The sequence below is a fragment of the Plectrocnemia conspersa genome, unplaced genomic scaffold (assembly GCF_051122295.1).
Source record: "Plectrocnemia conspersa isolate PC_06_02 unplaced genomic scaffold, ASM5112229v1 ptg000007l, whole genome shotgun sequence".
Taxonomy (NCBI): Eukaryota; Metazoa; Arthropoda; class Insecta; order Trichoptera; family Polycentropodidae; genus Plectrocnemia; species Plectrocnemia conspersa.
Window position 1 is genome coordinate 12,579,507 of NW_028277171.1, and position 15,421 is coordinate 12,594,927.

Consider the following 15,421-nt stretch of genomic DNA (forward strand, 5'->3'; position numbering starts at 1 on the left):
TATATATAAGATATAAATATATATATATATATAAGATATATATATGATTTCAACTTTGCTATATGTAGTAATATATATATATATATATATATATATATACTTATATTTACATACTTATTATTATTTACATACATCCAATGTATAAATGTTACAGTGAATGTGTAATTTTTCAAAGTCATATTTTACTAGGAAAATTCAAATATATTTTCACCAGTAAATATATATTTCTACTAGCGAAAATATAATTTAAGGCGCTAATATTCTGCTCTAAGATGTCTATAAGCTTAATTTGACAGTTGCGAAACGTCCATTTGCTGTTCAAACCCAAACCTAGCCTAATGAAAGTTATTATTAGATCTAGTCCAAACTACAAACTAAGCCAAATCATCTCTCAGGTAAAAATAAGCTCATATTGCTCCATAATTTGTCTGCATTTATATATTACACTATGTTTTAAAAATATGATAGCTATCCTTACCGATATTACTATGGACTTCTAATATAAGAGGGCTGATCAAAATATATTCAAACCGAATTTTAGTCAATAGGAGAGTGCAAAAAAATTATCACTTCTCAGAAGGCAAAAATACACGTCAAAAGCAATAAAATCGTGTCGGCGCCGTCGCAGTGGGAATACTCGGTAACGAGCGTTCCCACTTCCTAAATAAATTAATAAAATAAATAAAAGCAGAGTTAACCTTTCCCTTACTGTGATATGTATTTACTGGTATTCGACACTAAAAATGTGAATATCTATATGAAAAATAATAGATATGCGGTTCAGAATTTATGTATTCCTCCGTTATATTATTATGAAGTACATCCAATTATAATAATATGTAATTATTTATCTGGAGTGACGGAAAAAAATGATTTGTCGAAAAATCGGGTGTAGAGCAGGGGCGTATATTCAGGGTGTGCTAGGTGTGCGGCGCACACCCGCAAAACCATCTAAAATATAAATTTAGAAATTTAGAAAATTTAGGGCATAAAGCGACATCATTTTGCATACAGTAGTATGCAAAATTATAAAATTTTAATATGCAGTGTATAGTATGCATTGGTATTTGTCAGTCGCTCTAAAAGTTTCCGCGCGACCGACACGCAATGTATTAATCATGTGGCGCGCCGACCTTGAATGCGGCGTTGAAGATATTTTGAATAATCCATTTTCAAAAAGAAGTTATGAAATTAAATTGAAGATCATCAAAATTGGCAAACCACGTCCACCTCTTCCCAATTTATTTATGAAGCATAAAGACAATAAATGTGAATATACAAGACATTTTTCATTTTCGTCATATGAACGAACTGAGTGGTTAACAGGCTGCGAACTTCGATCTAGATTGTTCTGTTGGCCATGTTTATTGTTTTCCAAAGAAAGAAGCGTGTGGAATAAAAGTGGATTTGCTTAGTCATCTGATAACGGCACTGAAAAAACACAAAAGAGCGCAGTCACGCGTTTAATCATTTTTTTCTCTCAAAATGTTTGGAAAACAACGAATTGAAGTAATGATTGACGCTCAACGTAAAGCTAATATAAGTCAACATAATGAACAAGTTAATAAAAATAGAGAAATATTAAAACGAATGATTGACGCAGTAGTATATCCAGGAAAACGATGAGTCCTGTAATTCACTAAACAAAGGAAATTACCTTGAATTTTTAAATGCACTTCGAGAATACGATTCTATTTTGGATACTCATTTAAATACTGCAACGGTGTTTCGTGGTACTGTTATAATCGTACTTCGAAGCGCCACGTTTCGATTCATATCCATGCGCGAAACGGACCTATCGGAGACGAGCTACCCACACCCAATCACAGAAGGGCTTTCCCCCACCAACCAAGTGCGTCCGGCACGTGCCTCGACTACTATATAAGGAGGGTCACGGCCGGCCCAACTCACTCTTTCTTGGGAATCCAAGCCGGGAGGAACTCTCCCTCTACACTTCACTTCTCGTTGGGAATCCAACTAGGGAGGAATCTCCTTCGTCACATCAAGAACTTCTGATAGGGAGGATTCTCCTTCGTCCCATCAAGAACTTCTGAATGGGAAGACCTCTCCCTCTTCAAGAACCTGTCCACGTCCAGGAGGAGTCCGGAGTCTAGACCGTCCGCGCGTCTACTCTTCGTCAACCAGTCCACGAGCGAATTTTGTATCATTTCAAACTCAAAATAAACACATTTACAACCTACCTCTCGCCTATATTAATATTGTCATTCCTAACATGATAATTTTTGGCGCAGTCGGTAGCATTCTGTCGGATACGTCAAGCGGCCCGCCGCAAGCACGTTGATCACGAATCTACACGGCGAGAGTTAGTTAGTTAATTGATTGTTTTGACTTTTCGAAGACAACGAATTCAGGAGATCCAGGAAGGAAGGAGGTCAACGACCTTAAAACAGAGCTTTCGACGTCCAGCCACACGAACACCCACGTACGAGCTGCCTAGTCTTGAGTCTGGAGCCTCACCAGTATAACTGCGTGAGCTGAGAGATCGCCGCTTTTCGAGCAATTTGATCTTCCAAACAAACTGTGAGTCCTTTTATGTCTGTCAGAGTTGCACATACACGCTCAAACCCATCACCTTTATTTTTCGATATTTCAATTCCTGCCCCTTTTATTTCTAATAACCCCAACCCTTCACCTTTAATTTCGAAGGAATCTGTACCTTCAATCGCATCCTTTACAATGTCGATTGAGGAAGTTATCCGTTTCATTCCATGCACGTTCAATCCCAAAACTGGAGATCTGAACGATTTCACCTTTTACTGTGACGAGGCAATTTCAAGTTGCCCGCCAGATTTATTACCTCGACTCATACGTCACATTAAGTTAGCCATCACGGGAGATGCAAAACTTTAAATCTCAAAATTTACGACGTATGAGGAGATTAAAACATTTTTAATTTCGACGTACCAGCGGAAGGTTAATCCCGTTGAACTCCGTAACAAACTTCATGGCGTAAGCCAAAATTCTAGAGAAAATGCTCGCGACTTCGCGATCCGCGTTCAAACCCTTTTAAATAAAGCGAAGGATGCTATCCCGGATGATAGGGAGAAGAATATTTAATGGTAAACCAATGTCGTTAGATAGGGAGAAGAATATTTAATGGTAAACCAATGTCGTTAGAAGACATTTTCAATCTTTTGGACGAGGCAGAGAGGTGGCCTGAGAGATATCAGACACCTGAGAGAAAACCACATTATAACAATGTAAACCCTAATTCGAATTTTCATAAACCCTTTTCAAATAATTATTCACCGCGTGATACAAATCAACGCCCTACTTCTAAATCTTTCAATAATAATTATAATAATGCAAATCAACGCCCTAATTCTAACACTTTTAATAAGAATTTTGATTCCAATCAACATTCTTATAATAATTCTTTTCATAAAAATTCTAATCATAATTCGTTTACTAAAAATTCTAACCAACGGTTTAATCCTAATCCTAATAATTCTAATTTCGTTAGGAACCCTTATAGTAAAAACACCTTTTGTAATTATTGCAAAGATGAAGGTCATTTACTTGAAAATTGTAAACTCCGTAGCGAAAGCCAGCTAAAACGCAATGCGAGAGTTAACCATTTAAACTTCAGAGTTCCCGAACCAACTGCCAGGCGAAGGAACAAAACTTTAAACCTATCGGCAGAATCCATTCAATCGCCCCCACGGGAACATTCATAATAATTCAATGTTTAAACAACCCTAAACGTTCTTTACGATTCTTAATCGACACGGGCGCGGGCGTCTCCTTGGTAAGCCCCGAATCGATCCAAGATTTTCAGTTGGATCCAGAGGATACGGTGACCATAATGGGTATCACTAAATCTTCTACCCCCCCTAGAACATTAGGTTCTACCTTTCTTACACTTTTACTCCACGGAAAGCCGGAGATAAAACATCATTTTTAAGTAATTTCTAAATCCGTTTCTAATTTACCATTAGATGGAATCCTTGGTAATGACTTCTTAACAAAACACGGTATAGAGTTAGATTATAAAGATAACGTCCTGAATTTATACGGACTTAAGTATCCCCTTTTAGACCGTGGTCATGAACCTTTTGTAATATTAGAACCTCGTACTGAAACGTTAGTTTCACTTAACGTTTTAAATCCCGAAATTCAAGTCAGAATTATTCCCGATCAACCCATACTTCCCGGCGTATTCTTGTCTCGCGCCTTAACAAAAGTGACAAATTCTAAAGCACTAGCGACTATTTTAAATACTACGGAAACCCACATAAGAGTTTTTCCCCTTTCCGTAACCCTTGAACCCTTTAATGAAGTCGACAGTGAAGAAATTTTATCGCGACCCCAACTATACGATTCGAAACGAAACGTAATTCTCGATAGTCAGTTGGATTTAGCACATCTTAATGAAGAAGAACAACAGTCTATTCTTAAGCTTTGCCATTCTTATAATCATTTATTCCATTTAAAAGGTGAGGAGTTAACGCATACAAACTCAGTTTGCCATAACATCCCCGTTACGTCGCAAGTACCCATTTTTACCAAATCTTATCGATTTCCAGAGGTGCATAAGCAAGAGATCGAAAACCAAATTCAAACAATGTTAGGTTAAGATATAATTCGGGAGAGCACTTCTCCTTGGTCCTCACCTGTTTGGATAGTTCCCAAACGTAGCGACAGTTCAGGCGCTAAAAAGTGGCGCGTAGTCATAGACTACAGGAAGTTGAACAACGTCACCGTTGGCGATGCATACCCTTTGCCCAACATCGCTGACATTCTAGACCAGTTAGGTCATAGTAAATATTTCACCACCTTAGACCTCGCGTCTGGGTACCATCAAATTCCCATTTCTTCGGCCGACGCGGCCAAAACAGCGTTTTCAACCCCAAACGGTCATTTTGAATTCACTCGTATGAGTTTCGGACTTAAGAATGCCCCTGCATGCTTCCAACGGTTAATGAATAACGTGTTAGCCGGCATTCAAGGTATTAAGTGTTTTGTATATTTGGATGATATTGTGGTTTACGCTGACACCTTACAAACTCACGATAGGAAACTTCGTGAAATTTTCCAGCGATTGTCGAAACACAACTTAAAGCTTCAGCCAAATAAATGTGCCTTTTTACGAAGAGAGGTGGGCTATTTAGGCCATATTATTACAGAGGACGGCATCAAACCCGATCCTGATAAAATTGTTTCTATCAAAAATTTTCCGATGTTAAAGAACATCCAACAAGTTCGATCCTTTCTAGGATTAGTCGGGTACTATCGAAAATTCATTTCTGATTTTGCGAAAATTGCTCGCCCTTTAACGTCCTTATTAAAGAAAGACGTACCATTCGTATGGAGAGACAAGGAAGAGAATGCTTTCTCCCAATTGAAAATTAGTATAACTACTCCTCCAATCCTTAGTTATCCTGATTTCGAAAAACCTTTTATTGTCACCACGGACGCTTCCAACCACGCGATAGGAGCGGTCCTTTCTCAAGGAAAGATCCCTAACGATCTTCCTATTTATTTCGCTTCGCGAACTTTAAACCCTGCAGAGACTAACTATTCAGTCACTGAAAAGGAGTTATTAGCCATTGTGTGGGCTTGTAAACATTTCCGACCATATTTGTACGGGAGGAAATTTCAGATAGTTACAGATCATAAGCCATTAACTTGGTTGTTTAATAACAAAGATCCCAGTTCCAGACTAATTCGTTGGCGTTTGAAACTGGAAGAATTCGAATACGAGATTGTGTATAAACCCGGCAAATTAAATGCTAATGCCGACGCTCTCTCTCGTTATCCTCCTGAAGTATCTGTAAATACTTTTTCAATTTTTCTTACGTCTGCGGACTTAAAACATTCTGATGAATCCTATCAGGATTTTATTCAGTTTCATTATATGAACCGGAAACGGTTAAAATATAATTTTCGCGAGTTAGACTCAAACCTTTTAGATCGACAAGATCACATTGCACATTGTGTGTCGGAAGATTTAGAAATGTCAGCCGAACTAGCCGTAGCCATTAAAGAGAGTATTCCTAATTATAACGAGTTAATTAGTAAACCTCATTCTTTACACGAAACTTTACATTCGTCATTAAATTCTTTTTATATTTTTCATGTTGTAACCAAATTAAATTTCTGGGATAAACCCACGTATCCAGATTTATTTTATGCTTTGAAAACCTTACGTAGTGAGTTAGACAAACTAAATATAAAATCTATTTCATTACCGCGCCTTGGTTGCGGTTTAGACCAACTTAAATGGGAAAAGGTCAAACTTATTCTCCATTATATTTTTCGCAATTCAAGTATTCAGGTAACGGTTTGTCACAATCGGATAATCAAGCCGCTTCGAGGAATCATTCCTACCATTTTATATGAGTACCATAACTCTGTAATCGAGGGTCATGCAGGTCAGAATCGCATGTTTAATAAAGTTTGTTTGAAGTATCGTTGGAAAGGTATGCGAAGAGATATATCAAATTATGTTAATCGATGTACATCATGCCAAACCAATAAAGTTCACCGACAACGAATGAAACAACCTATTGTGATCACCACCACAAGCGAAAAACCCTTTGAACGGATAGCGTTGGATATCGTAGGTCCACTTCCAATTTCAGAATCCGGTAATCGGTTCATTTTAACCCTTCAGGACGACTTAACGAAATTCACACAAGCATATCCTATCCCAGATCACGAAGCAGTAACCATTGCCCAAACGTTAACTACTAAGTTTATTTGTAATTTCGGCATTCCCGAATCAATCTTAACAGATCAAGGAAGGGAGTTCACTTCCAACCTTTTCAAGGAAGTAGCCAAGCTTTTCAAGATAAAGCGGGTGCAAACCACCGCTTATCATCCCGAGACTAATGGAGCCCTAGAGAGGACCCATAGTACGATAAAGGATTACTTAAAACATTTTCTGGCACCTGATCAGACTGATTGGGACGAGTGGCTACCTTTTTCGATGTTCAGTTATAATTCTACTCCTTACACGGCTACTAAATTCACCCCTTTTGAGTTAGTGTATGGTCATCCCCCATCACTACCTACTTCTATAACTTCCCCTTCTTTTTCGTCTACGTATGATAGTTATGTAGAGAATCTTAAACTAAAATTAGTTAAATCTTTAGAGGTGGCTAGACAAAACACCATCCATAACAAAGAGAAGGTTTGTACTAAGTACGACAAAACCAAAAAGTTACGTACCTTTAAACCAGGAGATTTGGTTTATTTGATTAATAGTGCTGGAAAGATAGGCACAGCAAGGAAGTTTAACCCAACTTTCACGGGTCCTTATGAGGTAACCTCAATAAACAGTTAGGTAAATATTTCCATAAAAGTGGGAAACAAAATAAGACGAGTCCACATAAATAGGGTTAGATTAAAAAGGTAACTTTTCTCGTACCTGTCCTATTTACGATGAACCCTAGTTATTCTCACGATCAAATGTTTTTGTATTCATATTTCATTACTTTATAAGCATCGTCTTTATAATGTTCTTTACTCCAACTTGAGTAAAATTATTCTTAATCTCATTTTCTTATTTTAGAGATTAATCCTTTTTTTTTTATTATGAAGTTCACGGCACGAGGCCTGAACCATTTCCTTTCATTTTTATGTCATCATCGATGATAATCCATATGATGGATAACCCTTCGTATTCAATTAATTTAATTGAGCTTTTAATTGATTTGTGACATCGGTCATAGCTGGATCAAGTATTGTAACCTGGAAGGAGGTTAAGTGTAACCCTGACCTGAGAGTCGGAGGTGATTCGATGTAATGTTTGAAAAGATATTTTTCCCCCTATCTTGTTCATTCGGAGAATTTTTGGGTCTAGAGTCCCTGGTGTAGTATTGTTTGAAAAGATATTTTTCCCCCTATCTTGTTCATTCGGAGAATTTTGGGTCTAGAGTCCCTGGTGTAGTATTGTTTGAAAAGATATTTTTCCCCTTATCTTGTTCATTCGGAGATTTTTGTCTTTCGATGTAAAGAAGGAATTTTTATTTGTAGCCAAGGAAGAAGTCCTGTGGTGATTCGTCAGTTGATCCAGGTGATTCGTATGTTCATGTTATTTATTTAATTGTGAAATTTTATATTTTCTGATGACAATTGAATTATTTCTTTATTTTCAGTTCTGTTAAAATGAAAATCCTTTTTCTTTTCCTTTTCCTAATCCTGAGCGATTATTCGTAATTTTGGTGGATGTCTGAGGACATTCGTATTGTTAATCTTAATGATTAAAATTTTTTGTATTTGTATTTTATTATGTTTAATAAATACATTTTTTCATGTTTACAATCTTAGCGATAATATTTCGTTGTAATCGTATTGTAATTTTTTATTATAATTGTATTCTCATTGTAAGATTCATTATAGATCCTACCGATCAAATGTATAATTGTAATCACAATTGAAATTTTTATATTTGTTTATCTTTCTAAGATTCCTACCGACACGATGTCGAGTAATTGTAATCGTCATAATAATTGTATTATGTTTTGTAAAATTTCTATGTCATATACTTGTGAATTTTCATTGTATTTGAAATCGCACTTATAATTTTTGTTATACCTGTAATATTGTAAATTAATTATAATTCTACGGTTAAAATTTCGTATACCTGTTATCGAAATTGTATTTTACACTTTTACACTTTTATAATTTTATAATTTTCTATGTTCGTAATTGTGATCGTATTTGTAAAACGACGTTTAAATTTTCATATTTTTGTACTTTGAATTGTACTTTCGTATTTTTGTAATTTCTGTGAACGGAGAAACTAAGCTCCAGAAGTTAGTTTCGTCTTGGGCTCGGAGGTGTTATAATCGTACTTCGACGCGCCACGTTTCGATTCATATCCATGCGCGAAACGGACCTATCGGAGACGAGCTACCAACACCCAATCACAGAAGGGTTTTCCCCCACCAACCAAGTGCGTCCGGCACGTGCCTCGACTGCTATATAAGGAGGGTCACGGCCGGACCAACTCACTGACAGTATTTCGACTCTGTCCGTCGAACTGAGTGGACGTCCCGCGCCCGCTTGCTCCCAGAACAGACCAATGATGACGCCAGCCACCAAAACGCTGCCACAGATGTCGACCTTGGAGGATTTTCAACAAATTATAGAACGCCTCCAGTCAACAATTCTGTCGCAGCAGAAGAAAATAGACCAACTGACCGCCACCATCACTACGCTTCAGCAACTGCCCAAACACGGCAGCCATAGAAAACGTAAAAAACTAATTACTTCGAACCGTTTTTCAGATCTCGAGGAAGAGGGATCCACCTCGTCCGGAATGGAGGAGGAATCCCAGCCGAAGACCGCCGCCCCTGCTATCGAAAAAACCTGCCAACCTGCCCAACGAAAGACCTCTGCCGCCCCGCCGACCCCACAAAACACACAAACCGCCCGTCCAAGCCAATCGACTCCAACGCAGCCACAGCAGCAACCCAGGAAAAAAAAGCGCTAAGTATCACGCCAACACGATACACACAAACAGTCACCAATACAACACAGACGATCCCGCCAATAATTATCGCCGAGCCAACCCCATACAAAAGGGTTGTAGATATAATTAAAAAAGTCATCTCGCTACCGTTCGAGTCAAAAATCTCCAACAAGGGAACAAACTTTCTGCTTAAATCATCAGACGATTTTCGCAAAGCCACCACAGCCCTCAAAAATAACGAAATTGCGTACTACACGTACACGCTTCCGGAGGACAAACCTCTAAAAGTTGTCCTCCGCGGAATCCCCGCCTCAGTCACCGCCGAGGAAGTCAAGGAGGCCCTAACAGAACAGGGCTTCGCAGTCTCCGAGGTCATTCGGATGACATCCAGAGCAACGAAAAAACCACTTCCGTTGGTCTTAGTTAAAATTTCCAAGAGTGATCAACAAAAGGCACTTTTCCAGATCACTTCGCTCCTCCACCTAAAAATAACGGTGGAAAGCTTAAACAGCTCAGCCAAAGCTACCCAATGCCACCGCTGCCAAAGTTTCGGCCACTCCGCACTAAACTGCGCGATGACATACGCCTGCGTCAAGTGCGCCGGACCACATCCGACATTCAATTGCGTCAAAGACGCCAAATCGGCCCCACAATGCATAAATTGCGGTGGCGCACACCCAGCCAGTTACAGAGGCTGCCCCAAATGGCCAGTAAACAAAGCCCACTACGAACAAAAAACCCAGTTCACCAAACCAAATTCACCACCAGCCCGTCAGGTCTCACCACAAATACAATTCAGCCAAATTGCTAAGCCCCCGCCAGCACAAACCCAATTCAATCCGGAGCTAATTGCTCAAATAACGGCAGCGGTTCTTCAAACCCTCTCCGCTAACCCCAACCTTCTGAATGGGCGTAACTAAGGCGGGAAATTCACTGACACTGACATACTGGAACGCAAACGGACTAAACCACAAAATACTTGAACTCAGACATTTTGCACAAACATACAATACGGACTTAATCCTCGTGAACGAAACCCATTTACGAAACTCCAACTCCCCGAAAATCCCCAACTACATCCTCTACAAGGATGACAGGCTCCATGGCAGGGGAGGCGGCACCGCTATCTTCATTAAAAAATCAATCGCCCATATTAGAATCCCCACCCCCGATCTCCACCATACAGAAGCAACAATAATACAAATTCCCACTGCACATTCTGGCAACTTCAAAGTAGTTTCTCTTTATAGCCCACCAAACTCGTCAATAGATCCAAACGATCTAAACAAATTATTTTGCGACAATGACCCAACGATCGTTGCCGGCGATTACAACGCAAAACACCCTCACTGGAACTGCCCAAAAACTTCCCAAAAAGGCGCTGCCCTTTTCAACTATGCCATCAACGCCAACGTCAACATAATAGGCCCGCCTGAACCCACCTGCTACAGTAAAGTAGCCCGCCGTCCTTCTACTATAGACCTCTTAGTCCACAGCAACTTCCCGTGGTCAATAGACCTCCATTCAATAAACGAATTGTCTTCCGACCACAACCCTGTCTTGGTCGAACTCTCGAACCCATTCGTAAACTTCACATCTTCACAACCTAGCTCCCCCTCAGAATCCAAGTACATCAACTGGCTCAAATTTAAATATTATCTGGAAAATAACACAGTCATTCCACACTTCTTGAGAAATAACACCCAAATAGACTCAGCCATAGAATCCCTAACCGAGAGCTACACAGCAGCCCTAGATTTCGCCTCGACTCCAATAACTAACCCGGTAACACGCCCTCAGCTGGATCCGGAAACGCTCTCAGCCATCAGAACCAAAAACCATCACCGCAGACGCTGGCAACGCTACGGCGACCCAGCCGACAAAATCAATATGTCAAAATACCAGGCCATCGCCAGGCGGGCGCTTCGAGAGTTCCATGACAAAACGTGGGAATCGAAACTAAATACACTATCAACCCAAAATAATTCATTATGGAAACTCGCAAAAACTCTCAAAAAACCGTTCCACTATACTCCGCCACTACATTCGTCCAACAACGGACTAGTCTTCACATCAGCGGAGAAAACGGAATGCTTCGCTGACTCCCTAGAAGAACAATTCACCCCAAACACTCCAGATGGTGAAACCCATTCGTTCATAGAAACGGCCAATTCCACCGTTAGAGCAATTATATCTTCCACCCCAATAGACAAAATAAAACTAACTTCCCCGGACGAAATCAGAAATTTCATTCACTCTCTCCACCCGCGAAAAGCCCCCGGTCTCGATAACGTCCCAAATAAGGCACTAACTTACTCACCGAAAAAAACTATAGTAACCATTAATAACATTTTCAATGCTGCTCTGCGAAATAGATACTATCCCCCTGCCTGGAAGTCTGCAATAGTTGTAGTAATCCCAAAACCAAACAAAGACCCCATATTTCCTCAAAACTATAGACCAATTAGCCTCCTCACAGCAGTCAATAAACTGTTTGAAAAAGTCATCCACAAAAGACTCACAAATCTGACTAACGAGCTGAACATCCTCCCGGATGAACAGCACGGATTTAGAAACAAACACAACACGTTACATCAACTACTACGCGTCACCGACACAATCTCCAACAAATTCGCTCATAAAGAATCAACAGTAGCCGTCTTCTTCGACATTGCCCAAGCTTTCGACAGAGTCTGGCACGAAGGCTTATTATTTAAATTACATACATTAAACTTCCCAACGTGCATAATCCAACTAATCGCTTCTTTTCTAAAATCCCGCACATTTCACGTACGCTTTGAGGGCTGTCTCTCATCACCCAGAAATATCAAAGCCGGAGTACCCCAGGGCTCCATAATTTCACCACTACTGTTCAACATTTTTACATCAGACATACCTAAACCAGCTAACCATCATTCCATACTAGCACTCTATGCGGACGACACTGCGCTCCTAAGCTCGTCCAAATCCATACCGTTAGCTCTTTCGCGCATCCAAATAGAAATTGACATACTAGAAAAATGGTACGCCAAGTGGCGTATTAAAATCAACCCAGTAAAAAGCCAAGGGTTAATTTTCACTAAGAAAAATCCGCCCCCCACACCCCAGCTAAAATTCAAAAACACCCCAATCCCTTGGACTACACATGTAAAATACTTGGGCCTAACTCTAGACAAAAAACTAACCTGGAAAACACACATCAAGAACGTAGTACTTAAAGCACGAGCCGCCCACTCAGCACTTTACCCCCTCATTGGTAGAAGAAGCACCCTAAGTCTTAAAAATAAACTTCTTCTCTATAAAGCGATCATCAGACCCACTATAACATACGCCTCCCCCATATGGGGAACGGCCTCTCTCGCCAACTTAAAAACAATACAAGTATGTCAAAACAAAATTCTTCGCAATTGCGTCAACGCACCGTGGTTCATGCGCAACAACCAAATACATGACGACACTGACACCCCCTACATATTCGATCACATACATAAACTTGCTCAACAGTTTTACGACAACATCCCAAAAATTGACAACGACTCAATCAGATACTTAACAGACTACGACCCAAATACCATCCCTCACAAGCACAAACGCCCTATGTTCATCCTTAACCGACAAATACCAGCCATGCTGCCCCAACTTACCTCCAAACCAAACCCCATACAACAATAGCCTCATAAAATCTCAAGCCATTAATTTTCAGACAAGACAAAGGTGTAAAAAGATCATGAGATCTTGGGACACCAGAAACGACATGACCAATGACCAATGACCAACTCACTCTTTCTTGGGAATCCAAGCCGGGAGGAACTCTCCCTCTACACTTCACTTCTCGTTGGGAATCCAACTAGGGAGGAATCTCCTTCGTCACATCAAGAACTTCTGATAGGGAGGATTCTCCTTCGTCCCATCAAGAACTTCTGAATGGGAAGACCTCTCCCTCTTCAAGAACCTGTCCACGTCCAGGAGGAGTCCGGAGTCTAGACCGTCCGCGCGTCTACTCTTCGTAAACTAGTCCACGAGCGAATTTTGTATCATTTCAAACTCAAAATAAACACATTTACAACCTACCTCTCGCCTATATTAATATTGTCATTCCTAACAGTACTTCCCCATCCGTACAGAATGACATAATTGAAGCGATTGGTGATGTTATTAACCCTTCCTGGGCGAAAAGGGGGCCAAAAAGTACCCCAAGAATTTGTTTTTCACTGTAACTTTTTAACTACTACCTTTAAAGAAGATACCAAACAATTTTTCATAAATAAAAACGTTACCCCCAAAGCGGGGAAGCCCGCGCGTCTCGCATATTCATACGCCACATAATATTACATGCAACATTTAAAGAAACATCAAAGTAGTATTTTATTTCTTACCTCGCTGAAGCTGCCTGTCGCTAGGTGGTTATGTGTAATACCTAATGATATAAAAATATATGTTAACACATTAAAAGAAATATGTATTTTATTTAAGACGATAGAGATTTATACGTACAATTTATTACGAAGCCGATTCAGCGGGACGTCTTTTCTATCAGCAATTTGATCTTCTTCTTCTCCGCAAATTATGATTTGTGAATGTGAATAATTATCGAAGCGATATGATTAGCTCACGAGTGCGCTCGAAGCGGACGTGTTTAACCGATCGAGGGCAGTTTATGAGTGAGCCCTGGCTGCCCTGGTGAGCTGCACGGGAGGTGCGGTGCAGTGATGTTGAGCCCTTGGCAAGTATGGACCAATCACCGAACGAGACGTGTTATAGCAGGTGTGCCACCTCGAATGCCCGTCCGAATGTACACATACATACATCAGGGCTGTCATAATTTAATATTAATTAACAAAAGCTATAATAATTAAAATTTAAAAATATGAAAATAATATGGCCTCGACCCGATTCCGGAGCAAAAAGGATGTATAATAAAACATAGAAATGCAGACTGGTCTTAATAAAATATTTTTAAAATGGTGTACGGAAAAATCATCGCAGATAATTTATCACGAGTCTTGAAAATTTGAAGATTAAATTGTCTTTACTTAAATTCATCCGTTACTATAATAAATGAATAGTTAAACAAAAGCATAAACAAATAATAATTATGTGCTTTTCGGAGTCCGTATGGTGTGTCACTTTATTTATAATTTATTGTAAATCTTCCGCTGGGATATAACAAGCGTTAGCCCAATGCGTTACAACGGGATAAACACACCAACTACCATGTGAGTAGTGAGCTATTGACCGAGCTAACTAGATTTTATTTTAATTATTCATCGTGATATTCGTACGCGAGATTAGAAAAATCTAATCTGTGATGAACGATCGAAATTATAAATAAATATAAATAATCAACTACAATCTTCCAAGCGTAATAGAAATTTAAAAACACTAGGGTTTATATGAGATTTGTACTTTAAATTTTAATTATAAGGAATATATTTTTAGTATAAAAATAACAATAATTTTATTCATAATTAGAAAAAAATAGGGTTTATATTTGCGACTTTCCGCTGCGTGCTTTAAGGTGCACTAGAGTCGCGATCGCGTCCCTATATTCTTAACTGTTGCGGCCAGTACGTCAGCACTTGCAAGCAAACTTTCTAAACAAAAATATGCTTACGGCAATAGCTGTGAGGAGTTGGAACAATGTAATTCTGATTGTGATATTTAGGTGTGTGCTATAATTGTTTTTTTTTTATTATTTTTAAATATTTAGCGTTATATTTATTTTTGTATAATGACGCCATCATGACGCATTGGGAAAACCTGTCAAGTTATGATGGTCAGATTAACAATAAAAAAATAAAAAAGCATCAAGGTATTATAAACCGACTTATACCACTGGTCTATCAGTTATTGAAATACACATGGGATATGTCTGGTATATTTATTTTATAACTTGTTAGGTTAGGTTAAATATGAAAAAAAATTTAAATAAATAAAATAAATCACAATATTTTATTTTAATATTGATTAAATCTTTTG

The 15,421-nt window shown here is 39.1% G+C and overlaps 1 protein-coding gene and 1 long non-coding RNA gene across 6 annotated transcripts in view; one reads left to right on the plus strand and one right to left on the minus strand.

Annotated features, from left to right (window-relative positions):
* Positions 1 to 14,182, minus strand: part of LOC148233954 (CD109 antigen-like) — a 71,568-nt gene extending 57,386 nt beyond the window's left edge. For all 5 annotated transcript variants that reach the window (XM_088189048.1, XM_088189045.1, XM_088189044.1 and 2 more), the window contains exons 1-2: positions 13,937 to 14,182; positions 13,819 to 13,859 (exon numbers count right to left, since the gene is read on the minus strand). The gene's annotated coding sequence lies outside the window, so the exon portion shown is untranslated. The remainder of the gene's footprint in view (positions 1 to 13,818; positions 13,860 to 13,936) is intronic.
* On the plus strand, positions 1,699 to 13,512 carry LOC148233958 (uncharacterized). Its single transcript, XR_015810290.1, has 2 exons — positions 1,699 to 2,541; positions 9,258 to 13,512. It is a non-coding gene; the product is annotated as an uncharacterized LOC148233958 (long non-coding RNA).
* Positions 14,183 to 15,421: the final 1,239 nt, after the last annotated feature.